The sequence below is a fragment of the Engystomops pustulosus genome, chromosome 2 (assembly GCF_040894005.1).
Source record: "Engystomops pustulosus chromosome 2, aEngPut4.maternal, whole genome shotgun sequence".
Classification (NCBI taxonomy): Eukaryota; Metazoa; Chordata; class Amphibia; order Anura; family Leptodactylidae; genus Engystomops; species Engystomops pustulosus.
Genome location: NC_092412.1, coordinates 82,608,267 through 82,622,228, shown reverse-complemented (window position 1 = coordinate 82,622,228; position 13,962 = coordinate 82,608,267). Strand labels below are relative to the sequence as shown.

General features: G+C 38.3%; 1 long non-coding RNA gene across 3 annotated transcripts in view; it reads right to left on the bottom strand.

The window, feature by feature from the left end:
* Positions 1–13,962, bottom strand: part of LOC140118031 (uncharacterized) — a 205,422-nt gene that overhangs the window by 87,347 nt on the left and 104,113 nt on the right. The gene's annotated exons all lie outside the window — the stretch shown is intronic.

Sequence of the window (13,962 nt, the reverse complement as noted above, 5' to 3'; positions counted from 1 at the left end):
TTCTTCAGTCTTCAGCATGTGCTCTGCAGATTCATAGAGCACTTGGCTTTCTCCAGCACCCACATGCACTGTCTATAGGGTCCGATGGAATGGACACATAGGGTATCTGCTATTTACAAAGTAGCTTATGTCTTCCCATGGATCAACTTAGGCCTATTGGTATAAAATAGCGAAAATTTATAGACTTAGATCTCAATGCACCAACTAACCTACACATGATGCTATTTTTTATGGTGATAATGTCATTGTAATTTACATTTTTTTCTGTTTGTTATATGAGGCATCAATGGAATACAAGAGACATGATTATTCCACAATTCATAATGTTTTGGATTAGTATAAAATAAAAGGATTTTAGTACAAATATATAAGTATCCTTACAACTATGTTGTATTACTTATCTTGTGATGGCCGAGGGCTACAACTTGTACTATAGCCCACAGAGCTGCATTCACTATTCTACCGGATGTCATTGAAACATTAGTGTATTTCTATGTGTCGTGCTACATTCTTGGAAAGTTAGTTTTTAATACATCAGATTAGAATTTATAGAAATTTAATGTAAATCTGTAGCACCAGCAATTGGGCCATTGGGGAATACCGGCAGATTTCAGCCCAGAAGCCAGCAGGATTGGGTTTACAGATATGAATAAGAATACAATGCTCATTTTTTTAGAATTATTATAATATGGTATTCATTTCATAGTGTGAATTTAAATATGTACTCATTTTTAATATGTTTTTCCGACAATGAGAGTCCTACCCAGAAACCAGAGAAGGACAAAGAAAATATCTTCAGTGCATAATATGCTAGGGATGTTATCCTGCACATATACAGTAGGTATCCATCAGTACAGTTAAGCTGTCATAAAATTCCCATTTCTATCATGATAATCATATGGTTATTTTATCTAAGTCTATTCAATAAAGACTATTGCCCTAGTGACTAGTGAAAAAAAATAAAACCTAAATTATAAAAAAAATCTGAATTAATTGGTATAAGGGGGCTGTATAACACCAACACTTCATCAACTACCAATTAAATGTAGATACATGTGCTCCCCAAATACTACATTATCTAACTAATGTATACCTGATTATCTACAATTCTAGCTTCAACAAGCCAGTAATTTTTTTTTTAGGAAAGTGCACTCTATGTAGGTAGGTGTGAGGAGACAGATTTCCAGATTTTCTGTGCCATTCGGCTTCAGGGCCATCTTCTGTCTATAAAGTATGGCTGAGGAAGCATTGATAAATGTGATTTTGTTTAATCCAGTTCTTACTCGTCTAAACACTGATTTCTACCTCACCCACCTGTTTCCTGTGGATTTTGCTCTGGCTTGCAAACAGCATCTTCCTCCAATCAAATTTCTTCCCTGATGGTCTGCCTTATTTGGATAGCAGAGAGCTGGTCCAACCATCTTCTAGGCCAGGGCTCTTACATGTCATCCTGGTTTACATTCTATTTCCTCCTTACTTACTATAAGACTTATTTGGTGCATTTATCTGACTTTGATCATTTGTTTTCCTTGACTCTTTGCTTGTTTTCTGACTATCCTTCTGCCGATTTGATTGATTCTGTATTGCATTTCTCCTTGGTTCTATTCTGACCCAATTTTGTCAACTACTCTTCTATGTTCGTACTGTCCTATCCTTACCTCTGTGTTACTTTTCTGCATGAAGGGAATGTCAACCAGTTGTCACCTGCCACAATGGTAAGCTGCGCAATTAGGCAGGGACAGTGAAGCAGTTTTAGCCTTGGGGGCTCACTGTCCTTGTCTGTTCTTCCAGTCCATCAAAACTTTTCACCGACAGCACCATAACACCCTATACTTGACCTTAATAAAGTAGAAATTATTCAAATGTTATAATATGTTGCAGGATTTAAAATTTTTGCTGTGATGGGCAGGTTGTTAACAAGACATATAAACCCGCAGAAATAAATGATTACAATATAATCTCACTTCCAATTAGCAGTGTAAATGAATATTACTTAATGCTAAAGGGGGCATTAAAATGGAACTGTACAGAATTAAGAGAATTTAATAGGAAGATATTAATTTCCAGGTAGAATGCAAAAAAATAAAAAATAACAAAACAAAAACTATTGGAAGCCATCCATCGTAAAAAAAATGACCAGCCTTTCTCGAGAGTACTCGATTACAGTTAAAATGTTTGTTATGACAAAATAAGCTGGTTATAGAAGGATTGTTAAAGTCCCCACATAAACTTGAGGATTCAACAGAAAATAAAAATGGTTCTCACATCAGCTTTGTTAAATGAATGTTTTTTCAAGCTGTTGGGTCTTGGACATACCAGTCTCATCTTAGGCTAATATGAGACAACCGTTTAAAGGCAAATAAATGTTGTATTGGCAGGTCCAACATTGAGAAGTCCTCTCTATATGCGAGGGAGGAGTACTAATAACATTGAGCAGGTCTCGCTATGGCATGTCTTCCTTGTCTAGGTGTTGTATGGTAGGCCAATCATGTAAATGGTTAACAATAACTACTTACCACTGTGAAGGAAACAGATGGTTGTGTGCATCTTCATGATACAACATCTTATCATACTGAACTTAACTGAAACTAAAAATAATTCTCATTTATTAAAATTTGGTAAACTAAAAATTTATTTGAAAGAAATTGTGATTTTTATGGAATTATATTTTCTTATACTTGTTTGACATTGGAAATATTGTTACAAAACTGACATTTTACACTGCTGATGTCTGTGAATACAGTTTTATTAGGAATAGTATTGTCTTATATACTTTTTGGGCCATGTAAAGGTGTTCAAACAGACTCTGTTGAAATACACTGCCGTTCAGTGAGACACAGAGGAAAACAAGATATCAGACACAAGCTGACAGCTCCTGCAGATAGGTTCTAAACTCTTTCCACATTAAAACCCATTATAGTTTCCAGTCCATACAACAATCCATAACATATTTCAGAAATAATGATACATCATCCTGCTGTTCAGCTCCATGGAAAGGAATATGCGTTGGTTTTTATAGTGTGTGTGTGTGTATATTTATATACGGTATATTTTAAGAAGTCTCATTCAGGTATGGAGGTTCATATCAAATTTTATTTAAAAATTCTATAAAGAAACATGGGTTTTAGCTAGATGTAATATTCTCTTTGTTTATTCATGGATGGTGACAATCTGTCCGGAACATATATGTATGTGGCCATATGGGTGATCTGTGTTCTTTTTAAACCACCGAAGAATTGGGTACCATGTTTCGACTCTTATAGAAGTCTATTTTGTATGATGATGTTACCGTATTTTCCGGACTATAAGGCGCACTTAAAAGCCTTGGATTTCCGTGGAAATCCAAAGTGCGCCTTATAGTCCGGTGCGCCCTATCTATGGCACAGGGCACAGGGCAGCGGACCATACTTACATAGGTCCCCGCTACCGGAGACCGGAGATCTCCAGCGGGAACTGCAGACCACGCGGCATGAACAACTTCTGCCGCGTGGTCTGCAGTTCCCGCTGGAGATCTGCGGTCTCCGGTAGCGGGGACCTATGTAAGTATGGTCCGCTGCCCTCCTCCACCTCCCCCTCACCTTCCCCGCTCACCTTCCCCGCGTTCCCCGTCGCGTCTCGGCGTCGCGTCCCGTCGCGTCTCGTCGCGTCCCGTCGGGTCTCCGCCACGCCCCCGGACCTCCGCCACGCCCCCGGACCCCGCGCCTTATAGTCCGATGCGCCTTATATATGTAATTATTACATATATAAGGCGCATCGGACTAATGCGCCTTATAGTCCGGTGCGGCTTATAAGCCGCAAAATACGGTAACTAAAGCTATAGATAACTTGCACACTTAAAAACATATAATCCACTGGTTATTCTAATAAGGAATGTTGTTATAGGCTCATAGCAGACAAGGCCATAAACACAACAATAATACACAATTTTTACATACTAGTGTAGAGTGGAAGAATACAAAGTAATAGTTGATGATTCTCTCCATAACTTAAAAACACTTGTGACGCCATTGCTAAAGACTAATACCAAACTTTTCACAGTCTGAATCCTGCAGTCATATTACCCACTTTTTCTTACTTATCAACCAAATGCAAAATATCCAAAAGTATAGGGACAGTCACTGTTGACTATAACCATAATGACACCATAATCAGAATACTTGGGGTTGTTTCAAAGATGTTATAAGGAAGATGCATACATCTCCATAGATGTTGTAGGATCACATCTGTAGGATATTTTAATCAATGTTTGTTTGCATAATTAATTGTTCTTTTACAATGATAAATGTTTATAAATATGTATAACTGCACAGCATAGAGTTGCATGTTATGTCTTTTGGCAATCCCTGGGTTACATGCAGGATAGGTTCTATAGGTTTGTACTTAAGTTGAAATTGTATGTAAGTCAAAACAGGTATATTTTGTTAGTATAATTCGAGACAATTTTTTTATCCGTGTAAAAGTTAGGTTTTCAAAAAGGTTTAGCAATCAACCTTAATTCTAAACACCTTTGATAATTCTTACAGCCATGGACTAAAATACAGTAAATGACCAACATCCAGAGAACGTCACAGTGGGCAGGGAGGTCCTTCTGTAACTAGGGGTCATCTGTTGGGTGTCCTTAAAGGGGTTAGCCACTTCACCTCATGTTTTTTTGTAATGTGTGTGTAAGTGTGAGAGGCAGGACATTAGGTAATTTACCAACATACATCTATTAAAAGTTCTTCTCTGCTTTCTTGATATGTGAAGTGAAGTCTCCTGTTTTTTACCTCATCAACCAGACATTCCTGTTCATAAAATGGCCGCAGATGGAGGGTCATGTGATCTCTACTGGCCACTGTTCTTGGACAGTTAGAGATCACATAACCCTCCATCTGCAGCCATTTTATGAACAGGAATGTCTGGCTGATGAGTTAAATGAATGAGGGGACTTCACTTAACATATCAAGAAAGCGGAGCAAAACTTTTAATAGATGTATGTTGGTAAATTACCTAATATCTCCCCCCTCCCCACAATTACACACATTACAAAAAACATGAGTTCAGGGACGCCGGTAGTTGGCTATATATCCCTCTGAGAAAGAGATCTTTGTTTGATAAATGTATAAATGTTTGCCACAATTCATGAATCTGCACTCTGCACCCTGGTTTTTATACATGTGGCCAAATGTGTTAAAATATGTTATCTATATATTTTACCCATTTAACTGTGTTATATAACCTGTGAACAAACAGAAATGGTCAAAGAAATTTTTTTGCACTTTCTTAAGCGTCTGATCTTTGAAGGTCAAAATAACTAAAGCAGGTGCCGAGGAGGTTAAGAAACTAGAAAAAAAGCCATATTTTTTCCTTACAGAAGTCATAAAACTGTGATATTATAAGCATCTATGGAAATAAAATATGCTCAAACCATAGTCGTAGTAGTATTGACACTAAAGAATATGCAGCAATATGTAAAAGACTCCAGAAACATAACAAATGTCAAATTATTTTCTTTAAAAATTTTCTCACTCTTGTTCAGTAAGTTACACTGTCAGAACATGTATCTGTACCAAACAAGACTTTCACAGAATCAAAAGGTTTGTTCCTAAGCAACTCTGTCAGCAAATTTAAATTGGAGCATTTCACAGAAACACTGCAATTATTTACATTGCGCATTTGTAAACATCACAACCATTTTCTGTGTTTTCGGTGGCGATGGCACATAATTAACAAGAGGGCAGGAAACGCTTTCAACACATATTTATGATTTGAAAGTCAAATGTACTACATACCAACACTTGACTTTACATACTGTACATTGTGGAAGAGCTTACATAGCTTGCCACAAACAGCTAAAATATGAGATTCCAGCTTCAAAAAGAAGCTTCCTAGATTCATAAAGAAATGTGTTCAATTTCGAATAATATATTATCTTCTATAAAGCTGGATATAACAGGCAGCTGGTTGTTGAACCAATGTACCATCTGATCGCTTTGACTAAGGATACATTCAGATGAATGGACCGGAGCCTGGGTGAGTATACAGTATGGAGCCATGCGCAGGAGTAGTGACCACTGCTCACCCCTGCCCTCTCCGTCTGACGCCATAACACACGGCAAAATATAGGACATATCCTATATTTATCTGTGCATGGTAATGGTGCAGTGAGAAATGTGTGCTTACCGCACCATGACCGGGTGCCATAGGCGTCTATGGTCAATAAAGCTCTAAGGGAGTTATTAAATTTACTCTGTGGGGTTTCAATCTTTAGCCCCTGTACATGGATATGGACATTACAGCATCAGGGCCATTAGTTGTCTTAGTGTAGTCTTAGTACAAGTGGCAGTGGGCTTGGGCAGGCTAGAGGACACCCATCTAAAGCATCAGAGGTTGATGCTGAGAATATTCATGGACAGGCAGGCAGAGATCAATCTGAGTTTGGGTTAAGACCAGGGATAGAGTGGGCAGCAGAGTGTCACGGGTACTCCTGCAACCCATGTTTCAGGTCGCAGGCACACTTGTGTGCCTCCGTGTGTCCCCTCTCGCCGACAGCCTCACTTACCTAGCCGTGCTCCAGCAACGGTCTCCTCACTTCAGCGCATGCGTCCCCACCTCCTAGGGCGTGCGCATATTTAAAGGGCCAGGGCAACGGCTGATTGGCACTGGCCATCGGCCTACCTATGTATGCTCAACCTCTTCCTGTGAACCCTGCCAGGTCTTTGTGCTTCTTTGCCTAAGAGAAAGCTGTATTCCAAGCCCTCTGCAATTATCCTGATTTCCCGTTGTGACCTTGATTCCGTTCCTGACTCCGATCCCGTGTTGCCGGTCCTGACCTACTGCTATGTCCCCGACTCCTGTGCTGCCTGTCTTAATTTCCTGCCTGTCCCTGAACACCGTGGACAAAGTCGCGCCTGTGGAACGACCTGGTGGTACCACGCCGCAACAAGTCCAACCTGCTTTGTGTTGTGCTCTGGTGAAAACCGGGTACCACTTAGACTCCGATCCCAGGTGTCGGCTTATGTCATTGTCAACAGTGGTATAGAGGGTCCACTACCTCTGATCCTGACACAGAGTCAGTTCAAGGTGAGGTCATAACCAAGAGTCAGTCTATGAGAATGCAGAATAGAGGTGGAATTTCATTAAAAGGCAAGGTTTAGGAGCAAAGAGATCAGATCACAAATATCATTACATGTGGCTAGAGAACTGGTACCTAAAATGATCAGACACTTTCCTATAGAGAAGACCTTTTTTAACTAGGGGTTATAATGATAAAAAATCTTTATTTATATAGCGCCATTAAATTCCGTAGCGCTTTACAAATCATAGAGGACATATACAAATATAATCCTTTATTACAGAGTACAAACAATAGGAGTCAGGGTTTGTGCAGATTGGCTGGCAACACATTAGCCTTTTGAGGACTCAACCTGTACAACCCCTTTAATTATCTGGTTCCTGGAAAGAAGTGATAAAAATAATTTACAGTACCCACCTGCTACTTCAGTGACTGTGTATGGAGTCAGGAAGAAAAAACTGAGCATGTGCTGTCAGGAGAATGCTTGTATGGAAGAGAATGTTTGTCTTCTAAATGGGGAGATGAGAGTTATTTCCCCTGAGAACAGTATTTGACATGTTAAAATCCAACAGCCAAATTCTTATCAACATCTACTTTAAGGGCACTCCTATATTCAATGCATGAATGTCAGTTTAAAATTTGAAGTCAAGTACAATAATCTGGTCTTAGATAAGAACATTTTTATAACCACAGCAAGTTTGCCACTTGACCTTACCACAGAATATTCATTACTAGCTGTAGCTCCCGGCGTTGCCCAGGATAGTAAATAACTGCTCTTAGCTATAATAAAATAGAAAGGGTTAACAAAAAACATGTTATATGTATCTATAGACTGTCTCAGACTGTCTCTGTCACTGACCGTCCCTTTTTTCTAAACTTTTTTGACTGTCTCTATCTCTAACCCCCATCTCTGTTTCTGACAGTCTCTTTGAATGAATGTCTGAATGTCTGTCTTTGGCAGTCTCTTTCAGTGACTATCTGTCCCTGGCAGTCTCTTTTAGTGACTGTCTGTCGATGGCAGTCTCTTTCAGTGACTGACTGTCTCTGACACTCTCATTCCAGTGACTGTCTCTGTCTCCGACTGTCAATTTGTCTATGTAGAGATTTATCAAAAGTGTCTGAGAGCAGAACAGCTCTAGTGGCCCATGGCAACCAATCAGAGATCAAGTTTTATTTTCCCACAGCTGTTTATAAAATTGCAGCTCATCTCTGATTTGTTTCCATTGGCCACTGGAACAGTTTTACCTCAGACATTTCTGATAAATTACTCCCTATCTCTGTATCCCTATCCTTATTACCTCACACATAAGCTGTCTTATAGTCATTGCCTATAGTAACCAATCAACGCTCAGAGGTCATATTAATGGCCTGTGGCAGAACAGCAACCAATCACGTCTCAGCTTCTAACTGCCACAGCAGCAGACATTAGCTTATGTATATTGAGGGTAATAAGTAGATTTTGGAAAGCGGGGGGTGAAAATTTCAGCTTAAGATCGGACATATATACAGCAGAGCAAGGTGTAGATATTGCTCATGGTGTGTATTTGATTATAAAGGAAGCTTAACTTGGCTGAATTATTTCTCAAACTGGAAAAGGTAGGTGATAGCATTGGCATAAATCTAGTCAAATACTCTAACAGCTTCAAGTAATGAATGGCATCCTCCCCAAGCAGGAAAACCTGTCTCTTACACTGTTTTTGAGGGGAATGGTGCACCTTTAACAGTCAGACCAAACAGATGGGAATATGGATTGTTGAGTCTTGTAAAAAGAAAGCAGAAGTGTTTTACATACACAGTGAAGATATTGAAAACAGGCAGTTCTACATTTATTAGAAAACAGTTAAAGGGAACCTGTCAACAGGGACCTCAGTGTCATAAAGACAGGTTGTAGAGGCACATTACAAATATGTCTTTTAACCTTTTCTAAGCATTTGCATTAAAATATAATTGTATATTTTAACTTACCTTGCACCCTGAATCTTCTGTTTAGTCCCAGGGGATGGGCTGTGGTTTGAATGCATTTGTGGTCTGTGCGGCAAACTCCTCAGCTCTCAACCCACCCTTTGTGCTCCTGTACAGCTCCTACCTCCTGTTCTTTTACAAAGCTCATGCGTCTGAGACAGTAAATTTTATGACACGGAGGAGCATGGAGAATGTAATAAATCATACATACCAGAAGTGAAATAATTACATGAGGTTTATGGTCTTTTATACTGTACAGAAAGTTTCTGGAGGGAGGGGACTGCATAAGAGGTTATGATGCAGCATAAGGTGCAGAGAAAGCTCTGTAGAATCAAAGGGACTCATAGGGAACATGAAAGACATTTTACCTGACTATTTTGTGTAGAATTCTGCATCCACAGATCTACACAAACTCAGCCCTCAGCTACACACAGAGAGCACTGTCACATGACCTCCCCTCCTCCTTCAAGCGGGGGGCAGCAGCCCCTCCCCTTTTTGAGTCCACAGAGTTGTTAATAAGACGGTTCCACAAGGCTTATGAGCACAGTCAGGGGAAGTAGTTACTTTAGGGATAGGAAAATAGGTAATCAAGAAAATAGGAAAAGTTGTTTTACATCCCAAGAGCTATTGATTTGTAAAAAAAACAAATATCTAAGTTGCACTTTAATGGGTAGGTCCACAGCATCACAAAGATTTACAGACATGGAAACTTAAGAATTGTCTTTAAAGTTTGCTACTATTATATTAACAACATTGGCAGATCTTCATGTAATTCTATAACAATGGTAAACTTTCGTATTTCATCCACCAGTAGTAAAGCAACTTTAAGTTCAGCACACAGTGTATTATTTATTAGACTGTTATACTTTACTGAGAGTAAAAATCTATCTTGGCACTATAATTTGCTTCCTTCCGCTTACCCCATTAAACACCGTATAAAATCATGTAACAACCTAATCTAAATAACCGTACCTATATACATAAAGTAATAAATGTAAAAACACAGTATTTTCTAGAATTTCCAATTAAATATGTACCGCAATATAAGCCTATAAACATATTTGCCCTTTGGAAAACAATGTGAATCTTAAATTTGTGTTATCGTGTACACTGTATCTGGAAGGGAAATTGAAGCTAAAACTCAATAAACTGCTCTTTGGCGCTAATAAAAGTCTGCCACTTATTTAAATGCATTAAATATAAAGTCACTGTCGTTTTCAGTTGCCTTCTTAGCCAAGTAAAATACAGTACTTTCATTAGCTAAAACAATAGACAACCGAGCTGTGCTATGGATTTCATTTTATTGTTCGGAGAGTTACAGTAAATACTTTTAGAAAAAAAAAAAGGTAATTACCCAAGTAAGTCAATTTGCTGCACTGTGGCCATTATTATGATTATGCTGAGGATTATTTTTCCTTCATTTTTTTCTATTAGCATTTACAGGAAAACGTAGGTCTATACTTACAAGGCAATGGAAAAGACTTAACGGAACCATGTATCAATTTCTGAATTCTTCCTTAGATTACTAGATTTACTGAGACATCTTATGGGTATTTTCTGTAGAGTTTGGAGTTAATGAAATTCAGGCTTCTTGACTAAACCTGAAGAAGTAAAATAACTGAATGATACGTTTTTTCTGCTCACCTCCCATGGGTAGGGAAAACGGCAAGACTCTTCCATTGAACTATATAATTCAACAAGTATAAACATAATTCACTAATTGCAATACCCATCATGGAATATATGGGAGCAACCTATCAAAACTTGGTCTAATGGGAATGAACCTATGTCAGATATGCTGAACAAACAGTGAGGAAAAGGATCAGAGAACATACTAGTGACGGAAATGTAAGTAATTCTGATGCTTCCAATCCTTCTTGTAATGTATCACCTCATTTGCGTACGATATATGGAGATCTGGCTTTTGGTTCTCTGATCTAGAAGCTCTAAGGATATTTCTACCTAAAGTTCTTCTTTAACTTCTAGTTTGATCCTTAAATAGTTCTTACTTAAGAAATTACTAACTGCCAGACATGTAATACCATAAAGCAGGTAAGTAAGTGATATTTTAAGTAAGTAATATATTGAAAGGTCTAGAGCTGGATGGAGATCATATAAGCTGAAGGAGAGCTATCACTGGAACCTGGACAACACACATAGAAGGCAGAGATGGTTTATTTCTTTCCTTGACTTCTACATCATTCTATACATAGCCCTCATTAAGTGCCCCAATGCTGTTTTAGACAGATTTTAGTTACAAATTTCAACCCACTTCTGTCTCAAACAGTTTGGTAAATCTGCCTAACTGTGTTTTGGGACAGCATTAGAGGGTATACTATAATAGATAGAAAAACATATAGGTACCAAAAGGAAACCTCAATATTTATGCATATGGTAATGCAAAGATAGAGTAAAGAGGTGGGATAAATACAGAAAATAAAAATAAGGTATTCATATTTTTGAACCTAATTAAAGGGGTATTCTCATCTTGATATACATTTTTAATTTTCTTCATTTGCTATGTATATACACTTCTTCAATTGAATGTTATTAAAATAATTGTACCTTTGTAAAGTTCATTTCCCATAAATGTAGCCATGTTGTCCCACAGAAACAAGATATCTGTCCTTGGATATGACCACCCATACTCTGGTACTGGTGGCCAGACATGAGCTATTGAGTCCTGCCCAACCAACTGGTTTCAGCATTTATTGCCGAACAACTTCTGTGGGAGCTGCGGTTACTCCTGGAATTTCATATTCAAAAAATATATATTTATTTGCACAATCCTCCCAACAGTGGTTGTATCGAAGGACAGACACTTCAGTTCTAAGGGACCATATGACTAAATTTATGGGAAATTTTCTTCGCACAGGTACATTTTGTTTGATAACACCTAATTGAAGAATATATGTATATGGCAAATGAATACAAGTGTCCAGTTGATAATACCCATGTCAGGGGAAACTACCAGCCCCCAAATATCCCACAATTTAAAACAAAATTGTAAAGGGTGCATTTTAATTGCACCCACTTTCCTCTAGACAGAAAATTTATAGATCCAGGCTGCCTTAAGCCACATAAGGTGAATACTAAGAGTAACGAGACAGCGCCATTCTAAATCATTGTAGTTATCAGTTTTCTGTCTTCCAAATGTTCTAATTGTTGTTGCTGATTTGCTCCAAATTTGCGACTTTTTGCCAACCCACTCCACTTTTACTTCAGTCAGCTGACTCCATATTTATCAGGTGAATCCAGATGAGATAGACAGGTTTATGTACAGCGACTTTTGAAAAACCTGCAAATTTATGGTCACAGGAAAAATGTAGGAACTAACTGTGCCAATCTTTCTTACATTTGTTTGACTTTTCTTTATTAAAAAGTTGCACATCCACTGCAGACAATAATACCTTAAGTTCCACAGTTATCAAACTGTCTAAGTCACTATAATAAATCTGATGTGCTAAATAAATCTCTCAGAGCCCCTAATACAGTCTCAAAAAATGGAGTAGAATCCTGCCAAATGATAAATCGGCCCCAGTGAGTTCAGTTTCTATCAGTATATTACGCTGGCCACTAGAGGGGTAAAGCCAAATCATTGTACACGTCTCTTATTCTATTTCAGTATTTCCATTAAAACATTGTTTCTTCAGGGACATCCAAGTTAGTGACATTTAATCTTGCTGATAAGTGGGGGTCTCAGTAATGCAACCCATACAGATCTTGAGTACCACGGTCCGTTGTACTCCATCACAGCTCAAAACGATGAAGGTGCGCCAGCTGCTCCATTCATCTATATGGCGCCATATTTGGCAATCTCCATCAGCACCATAGAGAAAATTGGAGCACCTGACGAATGTGTGACCAGCTGCTCTCTTCATGTCAGGTTATGAAAGGGATACAATGGACCTCTTTGTCATGATTTCTGGGGGTTACATAACTGAGTCCTCTACCAATCAGCAATCCCTTATCGTGTGCATTGGGGCTAAGTTGTATGTCACTGGAGAACCCCTTTATTTACCATATGATGAAGCCATGTTACTTACTTCTGTAATAGAGGGAAGCAGGGGAAGCATCTAGAAAGAACATGAAATGGAAGCTGTCTAATGATACATTTTACATGTGGTGGCGCTTCGAAAGAAAAAAAAAAACATTTTCTTCAGGCCTACACCTGGAGAAGTGATTATCCCCTTAAATAAAATCTCTTCTCTTTAAATGTTTTCATGATTGTACCAGCAACATACTGTGTGTTTTTCTTTTATACTGTAGTGCAGAAAGTTTACTTTGCTAGTAAATAAAAAGCATTATATAAAATATATTAGAGTAACAATATGCCAGGATCCATGATATAAAATGAGAGAATGACTCCCTCACTTCATCCTTTCCCCATCTTTAAAAGGTTGTAATAGCTTTCCTCCAGCTCCCTATAACCTACCGCCATTTGTTTCTCTTATACATTCTATAGCCCATTGACAGAAGACAGCCATTTTATTCGAAATATGCTCAAATAAATAAAAGAAAAAGCATCCAGCCATCGGAATATAAAACCCTTTCTGAGACAGTCCAAGTGGCCTTGCATTTTACATTTCTTACTCTTAAGTTAATTTGCCCGCTCTAGGATAAGAGCACTTTAGTAGAAAAACTAGAGCAATCTCAATGCATCAAAGTTAGGCAGAGGCGAGATTATCTTTCCGTGAAATTCACATAAGCATTCCACATATGAAATATTGTTTATCACAGCAAATCCTCTAGAGCTTTCAGAAATGACAATGGTGGCGGGATAGCTTTTTTTTTTTTCAGTAAGCACCAGAAAATATTCTAGAGTCAAGATTGATTCTTTAGAGACTCTGCAGCCACACCAATATCATAAGGACTGAACATAATTGAGAAGAGACATATCTTAGCTTAAATACCTGGTAATCCAATGTCATTACCCATAAACTTGG